Raw genomic sequence first — 17288 nt, forward strand, 5'->3', positions numbered from 1 at the left:
AAGGAAGGGATGGAAGAGAAGAAGGAAAGAATTAAAAAGCCTAGCCATGAATAGAGCGTTAAGGACAATTTTGATGAAAAGGGTAAAGAAAGCCTGAAACTTCTTAGAGATTACTTAAGTAGTCCTGATCAGAAAGTTGGTAGAGGGCGGCGCCTGTGGCTCAGTCGGTAAGGCGCCAGCCCCATATACCGAGGGTGGCGGGTTCAAACCCAGCCCCGGCTTAACTGCAACCAAAAAATAGCTGGGCGTTGTGGTGGGCGCCTGTAGTCCCAGCTACTTGGGAGGCTGAGGCAAGAGAATCGCTTAAGCCCAGGAGTTGGAGATTGCTGTGAGCTGTGTGATGCCACAGCACTCTACCGAGGGCCATAAAGTGAGACTCTGTCTCTACAAAAAAATTAAAAAAAAAAAAAAAAAAAAAAAAAAGAAAGTTGGTAGAAATAGGAACAATAGGACCAATAGGACCTCCATTCTGCTGACATCTCAGATGGAATGAGGAACAAGGTATTGAAAACTGGAGTAAGGGGGATCCTTATTATAAAGCTGCAAAGAACTTAGCTATCTATGGGCGGCGCCTGTGGCTCAGTCGGTAGGGCGCCGGCCCCATATACCGAGGGTGACGGGTTCAAACCCGCCCCCAGCCAAACTGCAACCAAAAAATAGCCGTGGGTTGTGGCGGGCGCCTGTAGTCACAGCTACTGGGGAGGCTGAGGCAGGAGAATCGCTTAAGCCCAGGAGTTGGAGGTTGCTGTGAGCTGTGTGAGGCCACGGCACTCTACCGAGGGCCATAAAGTGAGACTCTGTCTCTACAAAAAAAAAAAAAAAAAAGAACTTAGCTATCTATGTGTCTGTGCCTGAGGGCTTTGTAGAAGGTACACTATAAGGGAAAGGAACTTGGATATCTGACAGAAGAATGTTCTAAGCAAAATATCAATGTGGCTGTGTGGTTACTTTAAATCACATACAGTAAGTTATTAGTGGGGATAAATTATTTAAAGACAAAATTATTTAAAGACATTTATAATTAAAAGGACAACAAAAAAGACTGAGAAAATGTGCAGCCTAGCCAAATATGGAGTAAAAAGATGTGCTTAGGAGAACAAACCAAGGGTGTACACAAGTGACCTACTACCAAAAAGATTAATACAGACAGATGGGAGGCAGGTGCTACCTATCAAGACTTTGAAGGCATTTCAGACATCTTCAAGGTTCTCTTTCCCCATCACAGACCCAGAGCAGAGCCTGGAAGGCAAGATTTCCAAGACATCAATACTCACAGCCACAGGACTGCCTCAGGACTGTGCTCTCTACTGACACAGTACTTAGGCTGCTGCTTCAGAAGGAATAGGCCAGAAGGTTTGGCACTGTCCACCTGGTGCTGTCACTTGAGGCACTGGAAATCCAAGGGCTGCGGGGCCATGGTAGCATCTGTCCAGATTTCAAAGATGTCTCTGACATACTAAGGGCCCAGGAAGAAATTGTCACAGGGGTGAAGCCACTGTGGACAGCCCACTAGGGCAATGCCCATGGGAGTCCTAGGAATAAGGCCATTGCAAACTCCCCAAGAAGGTAATGCCTACTGGAGCCCTGGGAATGGGGCAGTCCCAGAGACCACAGAACCATGGAGCTACCAGTCAGGCCAGCCTGGGAAAGCGGAAGGCATTAAGACTCCAACCCATGAGAGTTGTTAGGTAGACTGAAACCAGCACAGCCATAGTGGCAGGGTTGCCTGAGGCTTTGTAGGCCTAATCCCCACCCCAGCATGCCCAAGATAACAGGCATGGAGGCAAAGGAGATTATTCTCCAGCCTTAAGACTTACTGTTGTTTTTCCCTGTTGGGTTTTAGACTTACCTGAGACGCCTTTCTTGCCTATTTCTCCTTTTTGGAATGAGAATGTATCCTATGCCGGTCCCACCATTGTATTTTGGAAGCACATACCTTGCTAATTTTGGATTTGGACTTTTGAGTTCATGCTGGAACAACTTTTGGGGCTGTTACGATGAAATGAAAGTACTTTGCATATGAGAAGGATATGAGTTTTATAGGGCTAAGGGTAGAATGCTGTGGTTTAAATGTCTCCTCCATAACTCGTAGTATAGCTGGGCATGGTGGTGTGCACCTATATAGTCGGGAGGCTGAAGTGGGAGGATCCCAGTGCCCAGGAGTTCAAGGTCAGCCTGGACAACATAGCAACATCCCTGTCTCTGAAGAACAACAAAACAATTGCCATTGCAATGGTATTAATAGGTGGTACTGTGAAGAGGTGATTAGGCCATGAGGGTTTCATCCTCAAGAATGAATTAATGTCATTATCCAGAGGGCGGCTTGATTTGTTCATCCCTAACTCTCCCATCCTTCCACCTCTGCCGTACAGTGATGCAGCATGAAGGCCCTTCCCAGATGCCAGTACCATGCTCTTAGACCTCTTAGTCTCCAGAACCATGAGTCAAATAAAAACTTCTGTTCATTACAAATTATCCATTCTCTGATATTCTGTTGTAGTAACATTAAAAAAAGCTAAGACAGTAGGGCGTCGGCCACATACATCCAGGCTGGTGGGTTCAAATCCGGCCCGGGCCAGCTAAAACAACAATGACAACTGCAACAAAAAATATAGCCAGGCATTATGGCGGGCGCCTGTAGTCCCAGCTACTAGGGAGGCTGAGGCAGGAGAATCGCTTGAGCCAAGAGTTGGAAGTTGCTGTAAGCTGTGATGCCACAGCTCTCTACCAAGGGTGACACAGTAAAACTCTGTCTCACAAAAAAAAAAAAAAAAAAAAAGGCTCGGCACCCATTGCACAGTGGTTATGGCGCCAATCACATACACTGAGGCTAGCGGGTTCGAACCCAGCCTGGGCCAGCTAAAACAACGATAACTACAACAAAAAACAGCTGAGCGTTGTGGCGGGCACCTGTAGTCCTAGCTACTTGGGAGGCTGAGGCAAGAGAATCACTTAAGCCCAAGAGTTGGAGGTTGTCTCGAGCTGCGATGCACAGCACTCTACCAAGGGCGACATAGTGAGACCATCTCCAAAACAAAAGAAAAAAAAAGAAAGAAAGAAAGCTAAGACAGATATACTTACACGTAGATTAGGAGCTTTCAGAACTAACTACCAGATAGTAACCATGTGACAAAATGTTTTTAATGAGATTTTAATTATTAATGATTGACAGACAAAACATAGGCATTTAAGGATGTGTATGTAGATTTTAACTTAAATAAGATAAAAATTAATCATCTGCATGCAATAAGGACAACAGAAATTAAGATAGCGAAACTGTAAACCCAAAGTTTCTTATCATTAAAGAAAGTACAGTTGACAGTACAGTTTTTGTACCTGAACTTCTTAAGCTGCAGTTCACTTACCCAAATGAATTAGAATAATCTTGCCCACTGTGCCAGCTCATGTCATTGAATAAAATGTTCTACTTTGGGATATCATAAGCTATTACACACAGTATCTGCAGCTCCCATGCTGGCAATAAGCTGTTCCACATAACTTAAGGAAGTAGCTTCAATTTATATTAAATTTAAAATACGATAGAAGACTGCCATCGCAACTACAACAACAAAAATAAACAAATGGGACTTCATTAAACTGAAAAGCTTCTGTACAGCTAAGGAGACAATAACCAAAGCAAAGAGACAACCTACACAATGGGAAAGGATATTTGCATATTTTCAATCAGACAAAAGCTTGATAATAGGATCTATAGAGAACTCAAATTAATCCACATGAAAAAAGCCAACAATCCCATATATCAATGGGCCAGACACATGAATAGAACTTTCTCTAAAGATGACAGACGAATGGCTAACAAACACAGGAAAAAATGTTCATCATCTCTATATATTAGAGAAATGCAAATCAAAACAACCCTGAGATATCATCTAACCCCAGTGAGAATGGCCCACATCACAAAATCTCAAAACTGCAGATGCTGGCGTGGATGTGGAGAGAAGGGAACACTTTTACACTGCTGGTGGGACTGCAAACGAGTACAACCTTTCTGGAAGGAAGTATGGAGAAACCTCAAAGCACTCAAGCTAGACCTCCCATTTGATCCGGCAATCCCATTACTGGGCATCTACCCAGAAGGAAAAAAAATCCTTTTATCATAAGGACACTTGTACTAGACTGTTTATTGCAGCTCAATTTACAATCGCCAAAATGTGGAAACAGCCTAAATGCCCACCAACCCAGGAATGGATTAACAAGCTGTGGTATATGTATACCATGGAATACTATTCAGCTATTAAAAAAAATGGAGACTTTACATCCTTTGTATTAACCTGGATGGAAGTGGAAAACATTATTCTTAGTAAAGCATCACAAGAATGGAGAAGCATGAATCCTATGTACTCGATTTTGATATGAGGACAATTAATGACAGTTAAGGTTATGGGGGGGAAAGCAGAAACAGGGATGGAGGAAGGGGGGTGGGGCTTTGGTGTGTGTCACACTTTATGGGGGCAAGACATGATTGCAAGAGGTTTACCTAACAAATGCAATCAGTGTAACCTGGCTTATTGTACCCTCAATGAATCCCCAACAATAAAAAAAAAAAAAAAGGAATCACCAGGTAAATTTAAAATATGATAAAAGTATTACAGTGCCAATTAGTTTCAAGACATGCTGTTTAAAGAGGAGGTCTATTATACTTCAGAAAATAATTAATTAAAAAGAAGGAATTTAGGGGCGGTGCCTGTGGCTCAAGGAGTAGGGCGCCGGTCTCATATGCCAGAGGTGGCGGGTTCAAACCCAGCCCCGGCCAAAAACCAAAAAAAAAAAAAAAAAAAAGAAGGAATTTAGGTGTTTAAATTTTCTTTAGTTTGTATGTATATGCTGGAGATAAGGCAAAACAGCATTTCAGCACTGAAGCACAAATAGCATCTGCAAGAAATTACCATTCAAATTCCATCCAAGAAAGTAATGTAATAATGCAATTTTTTTTAAATTATGGGATGAATATTCACGTCTACCCTCAAAGCTTAACATAAAATTATAAAAGCTTAGGTCATACTTAATAAGACAATTATTTCCTAAAATAAAAATGTTACTTAAGATAAAAAATACAAATAAAATGAAAATATCCCACAAATTGGCTTGGCACCTGTAGCTCAAGTGGCTAAGGCACCAGCCACATACACCAGAGCTGGGGGGTTCGAATCCGCCCAGGCCCGCCAAACAACAATGATGGCTGCAACCAAAAACTAACCGGGCATTGTGGTGCGTGCCTGTAGTCCCAGCTACTTGGCAGGCGGAGGCAGGAGACTCACTTAAGCCCAGGAGTTGGAGGTTGCTATGAGCTGTGATGCCACGGCACTCTACCCAGGGCAACAGCTTGAGGCTCTGTCTCGAGGAAAAAAAAAAAAAAAAAAAAAAAGGAAGGCTGACATAGCTATAACAAAGTAGAAAGAGGTCACAAGGCCGGGTGCAGTGGCTCATGACTATAATCCTAGCAACTCTGGGAGGCCAAGGCAGGCAGATGCCTGAGCACACAGGTTTGAGACCAGCCTGAGCTAAAGTGAGACCCTGTCTCTAAAAATAGCCTGGTGTTGTGACAGGTGCCTGTAGTCCCATCTACTTGGGAGGCTAAGGCAGAGAATCACTTGAGCCCAGAAGTCTGAGGTTGCTGTAAGCTATGACACTACAGCACTCTACCAACGAGCGACAAAGTGAGACTCTATCTCAAAAAAAAAGAAAGAGGTCACAAATGGGAGAAGACTCAGGAACATGACAAATATAAAATGGGATCTGGATCAGTTCTTTGCACAGAAAAATAACATTAATGGAAAAACTATAGTGATATCCAGATAACAGTTACCAGTTCAGTGAATATTTTTACTCACTACATTACAATATTTTGTGAACATATTCAATGTATTCAAATGTATACACTATTTAGTGAATTATTTGGTGAATTGAATTACATTATTTAGTTAATTTTACAATATTAACTTTTTGGTTTGGATCACTGTATACTATGATTATGCATTATATTGACATTAGAAGGAAGATGAAGGGTAAACGTGAACTTTATTTTTGCAACTTTTCAATAAGTCGAAAATTACTTTAAGATAAAAAGTTTCTGGTTCTCAGAATGTGTTGTATTACTCACCCTTCTCACAAGAAAGGACCAAGGCAACAAATAAATAGGTAAAATGTAATTAAAAGTGTCAAAGGGAGAGCACTGGAGTGCAGCAGGAAGTGGAGGCAGACCTGTAGTAACTGGAAGTTCTAGGAGGTGGGCCCAAAGACACCTGGACTCTGTAGCCCCATCTCTCCTGCCCAGATCAGATCTGCCTGAAGTCGGGAATCACCATTTCAGGGGGAAAAAAGCAGAGGATCCCCAGCACCCATTGCCACTGCAAACAACTAGATTCCTTACAACAGGAGAATTCCACAGTCCTCAGGAGCCTTTAGCCCAGTCTAGAGAGTGGTAGGAAATTACACAGCTGTGCTGTCATAAATTAGGAGCACAAGATGTGTACTCCCGAGTCCTAGGCCTATGGAAATCTATAGCTCCTGCTTCAACTCCCAGACTGCATGCAACAAGGAAGTTGTGCTTCCCAAAGGAAAAAGGAAGCCAGAGCCAGAGCCCATTCTGAGCAGAGATGGATCCTGTCTTGAAAGAGAAGGAAGTTCATCTCACCCATCAGAAGCAGAGTCTCACTGTGGGAAGGTGGCAACTACAGTCTCTCCTGGCCATCCCATGAGGACCCTGGGCTCCTGCATTAATTGGCATTTTCTAAATCATTAATAAAGTTGAAAATCTTTTAAAAAAAAAAAAGATGTGTACTCCCCAACCCCACCCATACCCTGTGAGCCAAGTGGCTGCAGTACTGTGCCATCTTCACACAAGAATCACATTTGGGGGGGAGGGAGGAGAGGATGCAGAAGTAACCACTGTACTTCTCTATCACTGGAGTTCCATATTCATTACACCAAGCCCACATTGTGGCTAAAATGACACAACCCCAACTGGGGAGAGCTTGGATTTAGGACTGGCTATGACTCTGGTTCTGCAGAGCAGGTAAACCAACCACACTTCCATCCAGAGGGAACTTGCCCTTGAGCCAGCCAAACTGGGACACACAAGCGGCCAAGGCTCCTGAGCCTTCTAGTAGCTCAGGATATGGCCCTGCACTGACAGAGCAGCTACACACCTACACTCAGGACATGAGCCCAGCCCCCTCAGACACACCCATGGCCTGTCCAATGGCCCTGCATCCCCAATAAGGGTCTCAGAAACAGTCTGCAGACCACCCTTTGTAGGCATGCCCCCAGGCCAGCCAAATAGCCAAGAACCCATGTTCTAGACCTGAGCAATAGCTCCATGGGCTTCCCCTGGCAGACCTGCCATGTGCCTGCACACTAGGCCTGAGAAACAGCCCTGCAGGCTGCCCTCTAGCAGGCACATCCTGAAGATGGTCAAGTATTCTTGCACCCATTATCCCAGACCTGAGAAACAGCCCCATAGCTGCCTTCAGCGAACACCCCCCCAAGCCAAATGAACAGTGTATGTAGCTGTGTTCTGGGCATCAGAAACAGCCCTGTGAGTCACCCCTAGAAAACATAACCCAAGGCCAGATGACCACTGTATGCGTGTAACATACACGCATTTTGGCCAGAGTAACAGCCCTGTGACCCCATCCCCAGCAAGCCAGACACCACATTAGCCAACCTACCATGTATACACATGTACCTCTAAACCAAGAAAAAATCCAGCAAGCCCACCCCACCATAATCTCAAACTCTCTCAGCCTAGACTATTGAGACCTCACAAATGCCACTAGTATAGAATAGAAGTGAAGAACCTACAGGCAGCACAGAACTGTGTCCACCTAGAACCAAGGCCAACACACTCCACTGAACTGACACCCAAAGACCTACCAAACAAACAAGTCTTTTCCTATAAAACCTACTCCACAAAATTGGAAGAGGCAACTTTTCTATTGGATGCATAGAAAACAATGTAGGGACACATCAACCATGAAAAAGCAAGAAAAAATGTCACTTCTAAAGGAACACAATCATTGTCCAGTAACAAACCCCAATCATAAGAAAATATACAAAATGCAAGCAAAAGAATTCAGTAACAACCATCATGAAAACATATGACATACAATAATAAACATATCCATCTCAAACAGGTACCATTTCTTCATGTTAGAAACAGTCAAAGCCTCCCTCTAGCCGTAGCAGATGCCAGTGCTGTGACATCACAGCTCACAGCAACCTCCAGCTCTTGGGCTTAGGCGATTCTCTTGCCTCAGCCTCCCGAATAGCTGGGACTACAGGTGCCTGCCACGACACCTGGCTATTTTTTTGTTGCAGTTTGGCTGGGGCAGGGTTTGAAACCACCACCCTCGGTATATGGGCTAATTGTTTTATATACATTTCTTTATATAAACTTACATATTAATTTACTTATTTTTTCAATTTTTCAAAGCTTGTTCCATACAGAAATACCCTTACAATAAAACTGTGAAGGAGGCTAGGCGCATTGGTTCACACCTGTAATCCTAGCACTCCAGGAGGCCGAGGCAGGTGGATTGCTGGAGCTCAGAAGTTAGAGAGCAGCCTGAGCAAGAGTGAGACCTTGTCTCTACTAAAAATAGAAAAAAATTGGCCAGAAGCCAGTAGTCCCAGCTGCTCGGGAGGCTGAAGCAGGAGGATTGCTTGAACCTAGGAGTTTGAGGTTGCTATGAGCTATGAAACTATGGCACTCTAGGCCCAGGGCAACAAAGTGAGATTCTGTCTCCAAAAACAAAACAAAAATTGTGAAGATGGAAATCAGTCTGCTTCAACAGAAAACAATAAAATAAGATTCAGGATTAATGGTTCCAGTAAAATGATTCTTCTTGTACTCTAGCAGCTTCCAAATCTTAAAAATCTGGGTATACATATTACAAACAATTCTCAAGGCCAGGCAAGGTGGCTCCTGGCTATAATCCCAGCTCTTTGAGAGGCAAAAGGAGGATAGCTTGAGGCCAGCAGCTCAAGGCTGCAATGAGCTAAAATCAGGCCACTGCACTTCCTCCCTGGACAATAGAGTGAGAGCACAGCTGTTAAATAAACAAACAAATAAATAAACAACTAAATCCTAACACAAAGAAATGACTAATGCCTGAGGTGATGAACACCTTAATTGTCCTTCAAAGGTGACCATAGTGATATTCAGCCATGAGGTATGTAGCACTTTTTCTAGGTTGAGTTTGTGAACTTAATTGTCAGGCCTTGTACATTCACCAAAACACTTTAGGAAAATGATTATTGCTGCACTACTAGTAATAGCCAAAAACTGTGGAGTACTCAACTCCACGAGCATGAACAAACAATTGCTACATAACTCATGTAAATCTTACAATTATTGAGCAAAAGCCAGTCACATAGAACTAAATATATGACTAATACGGTTCCATTTATATAAAGTCAGTAATAGGTGAAATTTATTGATAATGTTAGATATCCAGATAATGGTCACCTTTGGAACCACAAAGAGAGGCTTCCGAAATACAAGTAATTTTCTTTCTAGATCTGGTTACTGGACACATGGGTATGTACACTTTGTGAAAATTCAACAAGCTGTACACTTATGATTCATGCACTCTATTATATTTTAAATATTAATGCACTAAAAAGATTTCTATAAATTCTGTATCTTTGAAGGAAAATTGTGTACATCTCCCATTCACCTGCCTGATTTGCCATCATTACATGTCTTAATTCCCATTACCTTATATAGCAAAGTCGGCTTTGCTTTAATGAGTTTTACTGGTATATTACTGCATAGAGTATGCAAATGATTATGTAACGGTTATTTGCATACCAGATCCCAAGAAAAAAACTATGGAAAGACAGTAATTTGTGATACTATGTTAGTTATCTGGGGAAGAAAAAAAAAGTCCTTGAAATGCAGTTTTGCTTGACCCTTTGTTCTGGCTTACCTCTCTGTCTACTACCACTGCGATTTAATCTCTTTGAAATGTTCAAAGGATCTTTTTCAAAAGCCTGTGCTTGTGGAAAATTGTTTTTCTAATAATGTGGCTATCTTGTGTTTATCCAGTTCCCTCCATCCATGAAGGTTAAAGTACTTTGCAAATACTGTTGGGTGGTGTCACCTTTCATTTAAAGAAATGTGGGCCCGCGGAGATCGTGAATAAAAAAAAAAATTCTAACTATTCACAGCGTGTCTTCGGACGCCGTACGAAGCACACATTCTTTGCCTGTAAGTGTGAGAACTGCAAGTATAAAACGGCCGATCCTCTCAAGGGCACGGAGTCGATGAAAGGGTGAGCCAGGACTGGGACTCGCTAAAGTCGTCGCGACTTAAGGTGAAAGAAATAACAAAACCTCGCACCCCTGAATAAATGCTTAGTGCTAAACTCTTGTAACTGGAAACCAGGGGCGATGCCGAAATCATGCCTAGATACAGTGATCTATCACCTGAGGAGCCGCAATGCTGACCTTCGAGGGCGCCCCATCACGTCCAGCCGCGCGGGGCCAGCATTCACTGGCTGCGGCTTCCGCGACCCCCACTCCTCCGAGGAGTCCGGGCCGGAAATTCCAGGGCTGGTCTACGTTCATTCCTATCACTCTCGGGTCGCCCGAATCTCCCCGACAAGCCGTTTACCTGAGATGCGGCCAGCACCGCCCGCGGTGGCGACTCCTCTCACTCGCTCGCCCAGAGTTTCTCAGGCCCGATGCGCAGCCCTCAAGTCAGCCAATCGCCGCTCGCCTGGAGCTTCTCCGCCCGGGACTCCCCCGCACGCCGAGGTGCGCGCGCCCCCAAACGAGCAGTACGGGGCGGCACGGCGGGGCGAGACGGGGCGGGGCGAGTGTGCAGGGGCGGGGCGTGGCGCCGGAGAGCGGGTAGGAGCCAGCCGCAAGCCGCACGTCCGAGCCTCAGGGGAGACGGCGCGCACTAGGCATGCGCGTGCCGCGCCCCGGGCCCGGGAGGCGGAGCCTCTAAAACCAGAGAGCGAGAGAGCTGAGGAAAGTTCTGTGGGGAGTAGCGACTAGAAAGTGGGGCATCTTAGGCTGCGCGGCTGCCGCAGCAGAGCGCAGTAGTCATCGGGGCCGACACTGTGGGCGCGTTCCAGGAGAGCAAAACGTTCCTGGAGGTAACCTAAGCTGGAGGGAATGCGCCTTGCGGTGCGCTGTAATGGCACCTCTGCACTCCAGCCTGGAAACAGAGCGAGACCACTGTCGAAAAAAAAAGACAAGAACAAAAACAAAAACAGAAAGACTTTTGAAAGACGAATTGTCATCTAAATTCATTCGGACTTGCTACTGAGATATAGTAAGTCGAACTGGCATAGGCACAGTATGGGGTTTGGTGGCGAAGTCTAGATTGGAGGTAGGAGGCGTCGGTATATGGAAGATAATTAGAGCCAGAGAAGGGAATGATCCAGGTAATGTAGAGCGTAATAACAGAAAAGGGCATGTGACTAGGACTTCAACATTTAAGGGTGAGATAGAAATGGATGAGCCTTTAAAGGGGACAGAAAAATGAGCAGTCAGTGACATAGGAAGAAAATTTTTTAGATTGGGGGAGTATTGTATCAGAGGAAGAGTAGTCAGTTATAGAATGCTGCTCATTGGCCAAGCAAGATAAGGACCTGAAAATGTATATAGAGGAAGAAATGAAAGCTTCAGAGTCTAATTTTTTAACTAATGACCAGTAATGGCAAAGTCAGAACTAGAACCTTTGAAACTCTTTCTCACTGTCAATAGTGTTTTTGAAAGTCTCCATTGCTTCTGTATTTTGTCTATACTGATGCTATACTTAGAAATATATGCCCATTTTCATATTTTAAACAAGCTGGGGATCGTATTTAGTGTAATATAAAGTATGGTGTACAAATCTGATCTTGTTAAGTATGGTGTACAAATCTGATCTGCTAAGCCCCTAATTAATTAAAACCAGTTATCATCCACTGCAAGGGATAATGTCTAAACTCCTTAGGCTCTGGCTTTTTTTTTTTTTTTTTTTGAGACAGAGTCAGAAGCTGTTGCCCAGGGTAGAGTGCTCTGGCATTACAGCTCACAGCTCACACTCTTGGGTTTAAGTGATTCTCTTGCCTCAGCCTCCCAAGTAGCTGAGACTACAGGAGCCTGCTACAACGCCCACCTATTTTTTGTTGCAGTTGTCATTGTTGTTTAGCTGGCCCGGGCTGGACTTGAAACCTTCAGCTCCGGTGTATGTGGCTGGCGCCCTACCTGCTGTGCTACAGCCACCAAGCCTCCTTAGGCTCTTCAATCTAACTGTGGCCTACATTCTAGCCTCACATTTGGCCTACTTTTTCTTTCTTTCTTTTTTTCTTTTTTTTTTTTTTGGTTTTTGGCCAGGGCTGGGTTTGAACCCACCACCTCCGGCATATGGGACCGGCGCCCTACCCCTTGAGCCACAGGCGCCACCCTGGCCTATTTCTTAAATAAATTAAAATTATCTCCTACGCTAGTGAAATGGCTGCTATGTTTTACTTATTGGTACTTTCTGGTTTTTCTAGCTCCTCACAGTCATTGAGTAGTTGTCACTTAATAACACTGGTATTGTGCCTGGCACTGGAATATGCAAGAGAGACAAATCAGTAAAAAACAAAACAAAACAAAAAACAACCTATGGGTCTCAGTGACATCAAGATGGTGGAACAAGAATACCCAGGAATTGGTCTCTTCACTGAAGCAAATATTAAACTGCTGAGAATGATGAGAATCAACTATTTTGGAACTATCAAATCTGGTATCACACTTGCAAGGTCTGGGGGTGCATGAAAGTGGTGAATTTCAGTGTTTGGCATAACAGCTACCAGCACTCCTCCAGGACCTCTACACCGTGGCAGGAGACCAGGGGGACAGTGGCCTACATTCATGGTATAGATGACCGGTGACAAAGTGAATAATAAGGACCATTTCCCCCTAAAATTTGGGTTGTTTGTTTTGTTCTCCCTGGTGTGCCATTGAGGGACCAGCACAGATGTTGGCCATTCTTTCAACTCCATCTGGCTGAAGTTATATCTCAAACAGCATCTGTTGAAGGAATTTAAAGACATAGAACACTTTATTTTCCTCTTCTTTTTCTTTCTTTCCTTTTTTTTTCATTTTCTGTTGGATTAAACCACTTAAGTGAATCTCTTAAGTCAAAGTCACTGGCTAACCACAGAAATAACAGAACAGAGACTTCAATGGCCATATGTGACAGGAAATACAGTCTTTGCAAAAATAGTTCAGAAAAGTCCTTAAACAAATGGATATCTACAGCCCACAACAAGAAACAATAGTAATCTTTGGAGAGGGATGAGAATCTAATATCCAGACTTGCCAGATTACATACTCAAGATGTCCAGTTTTCAACCAAAAAATATAATAAAGTACATAAAGATATAGGAAAGTATGGGGGCGGCACCTGTGGCTCAAGGAGTAGGGCACTGGCCACATGTACCGGAGATGGGGTGTTCAAACCTGGCCCTGGCCAAAAATTGGAAAAAAATAAAAAGAAAAGAAAGTATGACACATTCACAAGAAATAAAGAAAGTGATAGAAACCATCCCTGTAGCCCAGATATAGGATTTACTAGACAGTTACTTTATCTTAAAGATACCCCAAAAAACTAGAGGAAACCATAGATAAAGAACTAACAGCAATCAACAGAATGATACATGAGCAAATAGGGAATATAAACAAAGAAATAGGAAATGCAAAAAATTAAATTTAGGAGTTCAAAAATGTCAAGAGCTGAAATGGAAAACTCACTAGCAGGGTTCAACAGCAGATTATGAGCAGAAGAAAGAATCGGTGAGTTTAAGGATAGGTTATTGAAATTACCTAATCTGAGGAGGAGAAAGAAAAAAGAATGAAGAAAAATTAACAGAGAAGGGCTTAAGGGAACTTTAGGATACTATCAAGGACCTCAACATAGGCACAGGAGGAGAGGAGAGATGAAACAGATTTTAATAAATAATGGCTAAAATATCACCAAATTTGATGAAAAGCATGAACTTTGTTATTAACTGAATTCTGGTCCCCCTAAAGTCATATGCTGAGGCCCTATTAACCCCAATATGATTGTACTTTAAGATGGGGCCTTTTAGGAGGTTATTGTCACCTACCCTCTCAGCCTGGGTGACAGCAAGATCCTGTTCCCACCCCACCCCACCCCAAAAAAAAATGAAAGTGGGAAAAGGAAGGGAGGGAGGGAAGAAAGGAAAGGAGAAAGAGAGAAAGGACAGAAAAAAGAGAGGACAGAGAAAAAGAGGGAAGGAAAAAAGGCCAAGCGTTGTGGCTCATGCCTATAATCCCAGCATTCTGGGAGGCTGAGGCAGGTGGATTGTCTGAGCTCAAGAGTTCAAGACCAACCTGAGCAAGAGTGAGACCCCGCCTCTAAAATATAGCTGGGTAGCCGGGTGTTGTGGTGGGCGCCTGTAGTCCCAGCTACTCGGGAGGCTGAGGCAAGAGAATCGCTTAGCCCAGGAGTTGGAGGTTGCTGTGAGCTGTGTGAGGCCATGGCACTCTACTGAGGGCCATAAAGTGAGACTCTGTCTCTACAAAAAAATAAAATAAAATAAAACATAGCTGGGCATTGTGGCAACACCTGTAGTCCCAGCTACTTGGGAGGCTAAGGCAAGAGGATCACTTGAACCCAACAGTTTGAGGTTGCTGTGAGCTATCAAGCCTTGGCACTCTACCCAGGGCGACAAAGTGAGACTCTGTCTTAAAAAAACAACAACAGGGCGACACCTTTAGCTCAGTGGGTAGGGCACCGGCCCCATATTCTGAGAGTGGCAGTTCGAACCCTGCCCCGGCCAAACTCCCAACAAAAAATAGCTGGGCATTGTAGCAGGTGCCTGTAGTATCAGCTACTCGGGAGGTTGAGACAAGAGAATTGCCTAAGTCCAGGATTTGGAGGTTGCTGTGAGCTGTGCCACCATGGCACTCTACCCAGGGCAATAAAGTGAGACTTTTTCTCTAAGAAAAAAAACCCAAAAACATCAACAACAAAAAATGGGCTTGAATAGACATTTCTGCAAAGAAGATGTATAAATGGCCAACGAGTATATAAAAATATGGCCAAATTTGGCAGCGCCTGTGACTCAGTGAGTAGGGCGCCGGCCCCATATACCGAGGGTGGCAGGTTCAAACCCAGCCCCAGCCGAACTGCAACAAGAAAAATAGCTGGGCGTTGTGGCGGGCGCCTGTAGTCCCAGCTGCTCGGGAGGCTGAGGCAAGAGAATCACATAAGCCCAAGAGCTGGAGGTTGCTGTGAGCTGTGTGACGCCACGGCACTCTACCGAGGGCAGTAAAGTGAGACTCTGTCTCTACAAAAAAAAAAAAAAATATGGCCAAATTCATTGGTCATTAAAGAAATGCCAATTTAAAAAAAAAAGAAAAGAAATGCCAATCAAAACCACATTGTACGGCTCGGTGCCTGTAGCTCAGTGGTTAGGGTGCCAGCGACATACACCAGGGCTGGTGGGTTCCAACCCAGCCCAAGCCTGCTAAACAATGACAACTACAAACAAAAAATAGCCAGGCATTGTAGTGGGTGTCTATAGTCCCTGCTACTTGGGAGGCTGAGGCAAAAGAATTGCTTACGCCCAAGGGTTGGAGGTTGCTGTGAGCTGTAAGGCCACAACACTCTACCAACAGTGACATAATGAGACTCTGTCTCAAAAAAAAAAACACAATGTGGCCAGGTGGGTGGCTCACACTTGTAATCTAGCACTCTGAGAGGCCAAGGAAGGCAGATCACCTGAGCTCCAGGAGTTGGAGACCAGTCTCAGCAAGAGCAAGACCCTACAAAAATAGAAAAATTAAGCTGGGTGTTGTGACAGGCAGGTATAGTCCCAGCTACTTGGGAGGCTGAGGCAAGATCTCTTGGGCCCAAGAGTTTGAGTTTGCTCTGAGCTATGATTTCAGGACACTCTACCCAGAGCTACAGAGTGACGCCCTATCTCAAAAAAAAAAAAGGAAAGAAAGAAAGAAAACCCACAATGTAGTGAGATGTGGGGAGTCACAATGTATATATAGCACACTGCTTAGCGGTGGGACACAATTATAAGAGGGACTTTACTAACAGATGTAATCAGTGTAACCTGATTCTTTGTGCCAACCACGAATCCCAAATAATAAAAAAGACCACAATGTGATACCACCTCACTAGAATGACTATAATAAAAAAAAAATGGAAAATAACAAGTATTGGGAGGGATATGGAGTAGGAATGCTCATACATTGATAGTGGAGATGCCAAATGGTATAGCTGCTGAGGAAAACAGTTTGGTATTTCCTCAAAAAGTTAGACATAGAATTACTATATGACCCAGCAATTCTACTCCTATGTCCAAGAGGAAAAAAATATATATATATCAACATAGAAACTTGTACACAAATGTTTATAGCAGCATCATTCTTTTTTTTTTTTTTGTAGAGACAGAGTTTCACTTTATGGCCCTAGGTAGAGTGCCATGGCATCACATAGCTCACAGCAACCTCCAACTCTTGGGCTTAAGCGATTCTCTTGCCTCAGCCTCCCAAGTATCTGGGACTACAGGTGCCCGCCACAACACCCGGCAATTTTTTTGTTGCAGTTCGGCCAGGGCTGGGTTTGAACCCGCCACCCTTGGTATATGGGGCCGGCACCTTACCGACTGAGCCACAGGTGCCACCCAGCAGCATCATTCTTAATATCCTAAAGGTAGAATTAAGTGGCCATTCTCTGATGGATGCATGAATGTCTAAACAAATTGTGATAAATGGAATATTATCCAGTCATAAAAAGCAATGAAGTAAGTATACATCTCACAACTTGGATGAGTATTGAAAACATGCTACGTATAAAAAGTCAAACGCCAGAGGTCACATATTGTATGATTCCTTTCATATGAAATATGCAGAATAGGCTGGGCACAGTGGTTTATGCTGGTAATTCTAGCTCTCTAGGAGGCCCAGGCAGGTGGATTGCTTGAGCTCAAGCAAGTCCAAGGCTCAGCGCGTGTGGCTCAAGTGGCTAAGGCTCCAGCCACATACACCTGAGCTGGTGGGTTCAAATCCAGCCTGGGCCTGCCAAACAACAATAATGGCTGCAACAAAAAAAAGCCGGGCATTGTGGCTGACGCCTGTAAATTCCAGCTACTTGGGAGGTAGAGGCAGGAGAATCGCTTCAGCCCAGAAGTTGGAGGTTGCTGTGAGCTGTGATGCCACAGCACTCTACCCAGGGTGACAGCTTGAGGCTCTGTCTAAAAAAAAAAGAAAAAAAAAGTTCAAGACCAGCCTGAGCAAAA

At 44.0% G+C, this 17288-nt stretch overlaps 1 protein-coding gene across 4 annotated transcripts in view; it reads right to left on the reverse strand.

The window, feature by feature from the left end:
• Positions 1-10783, reverse strand: part of MIPOL1 (mirror-image polydactyly 1) — a 312908-nt gene extending 302125 nt beyond the window's left edge. For 3 of the 4 annotated variants that reach the window (XM_053595277.1, XM_053595275.1, XM_053595278.1), the window contains exon 1: positions 10640-10783. The gene's annotated coding sequence lies outside the window, so the exon portion shown is untranslated. Of the gene's footprint in view, positions 1-5218; positions 5353-10639 lie in introns of all 4 variants that reach the window. The other variant, XM_053595276.1, reaches the window with a different exon arrangement.
• Between the last annotated feature and the right edge of the window lie 6505 nt (positions 10784-17288).

Source organism: Nycticebus coucang, chromosome 6, assembly GCF_027406575.1.
Source record: "Nycticebus coucang isolate mNycCou1 chromosome 6, mNycCou1.pri, whole genome shotgun sequence".
NCBI classification, from domain to species: Eukaryota; Metazoa; Chordata; class Mammalia; order Primates; family Lorisidae; genus Nycticebus; species Nycticebus coucang.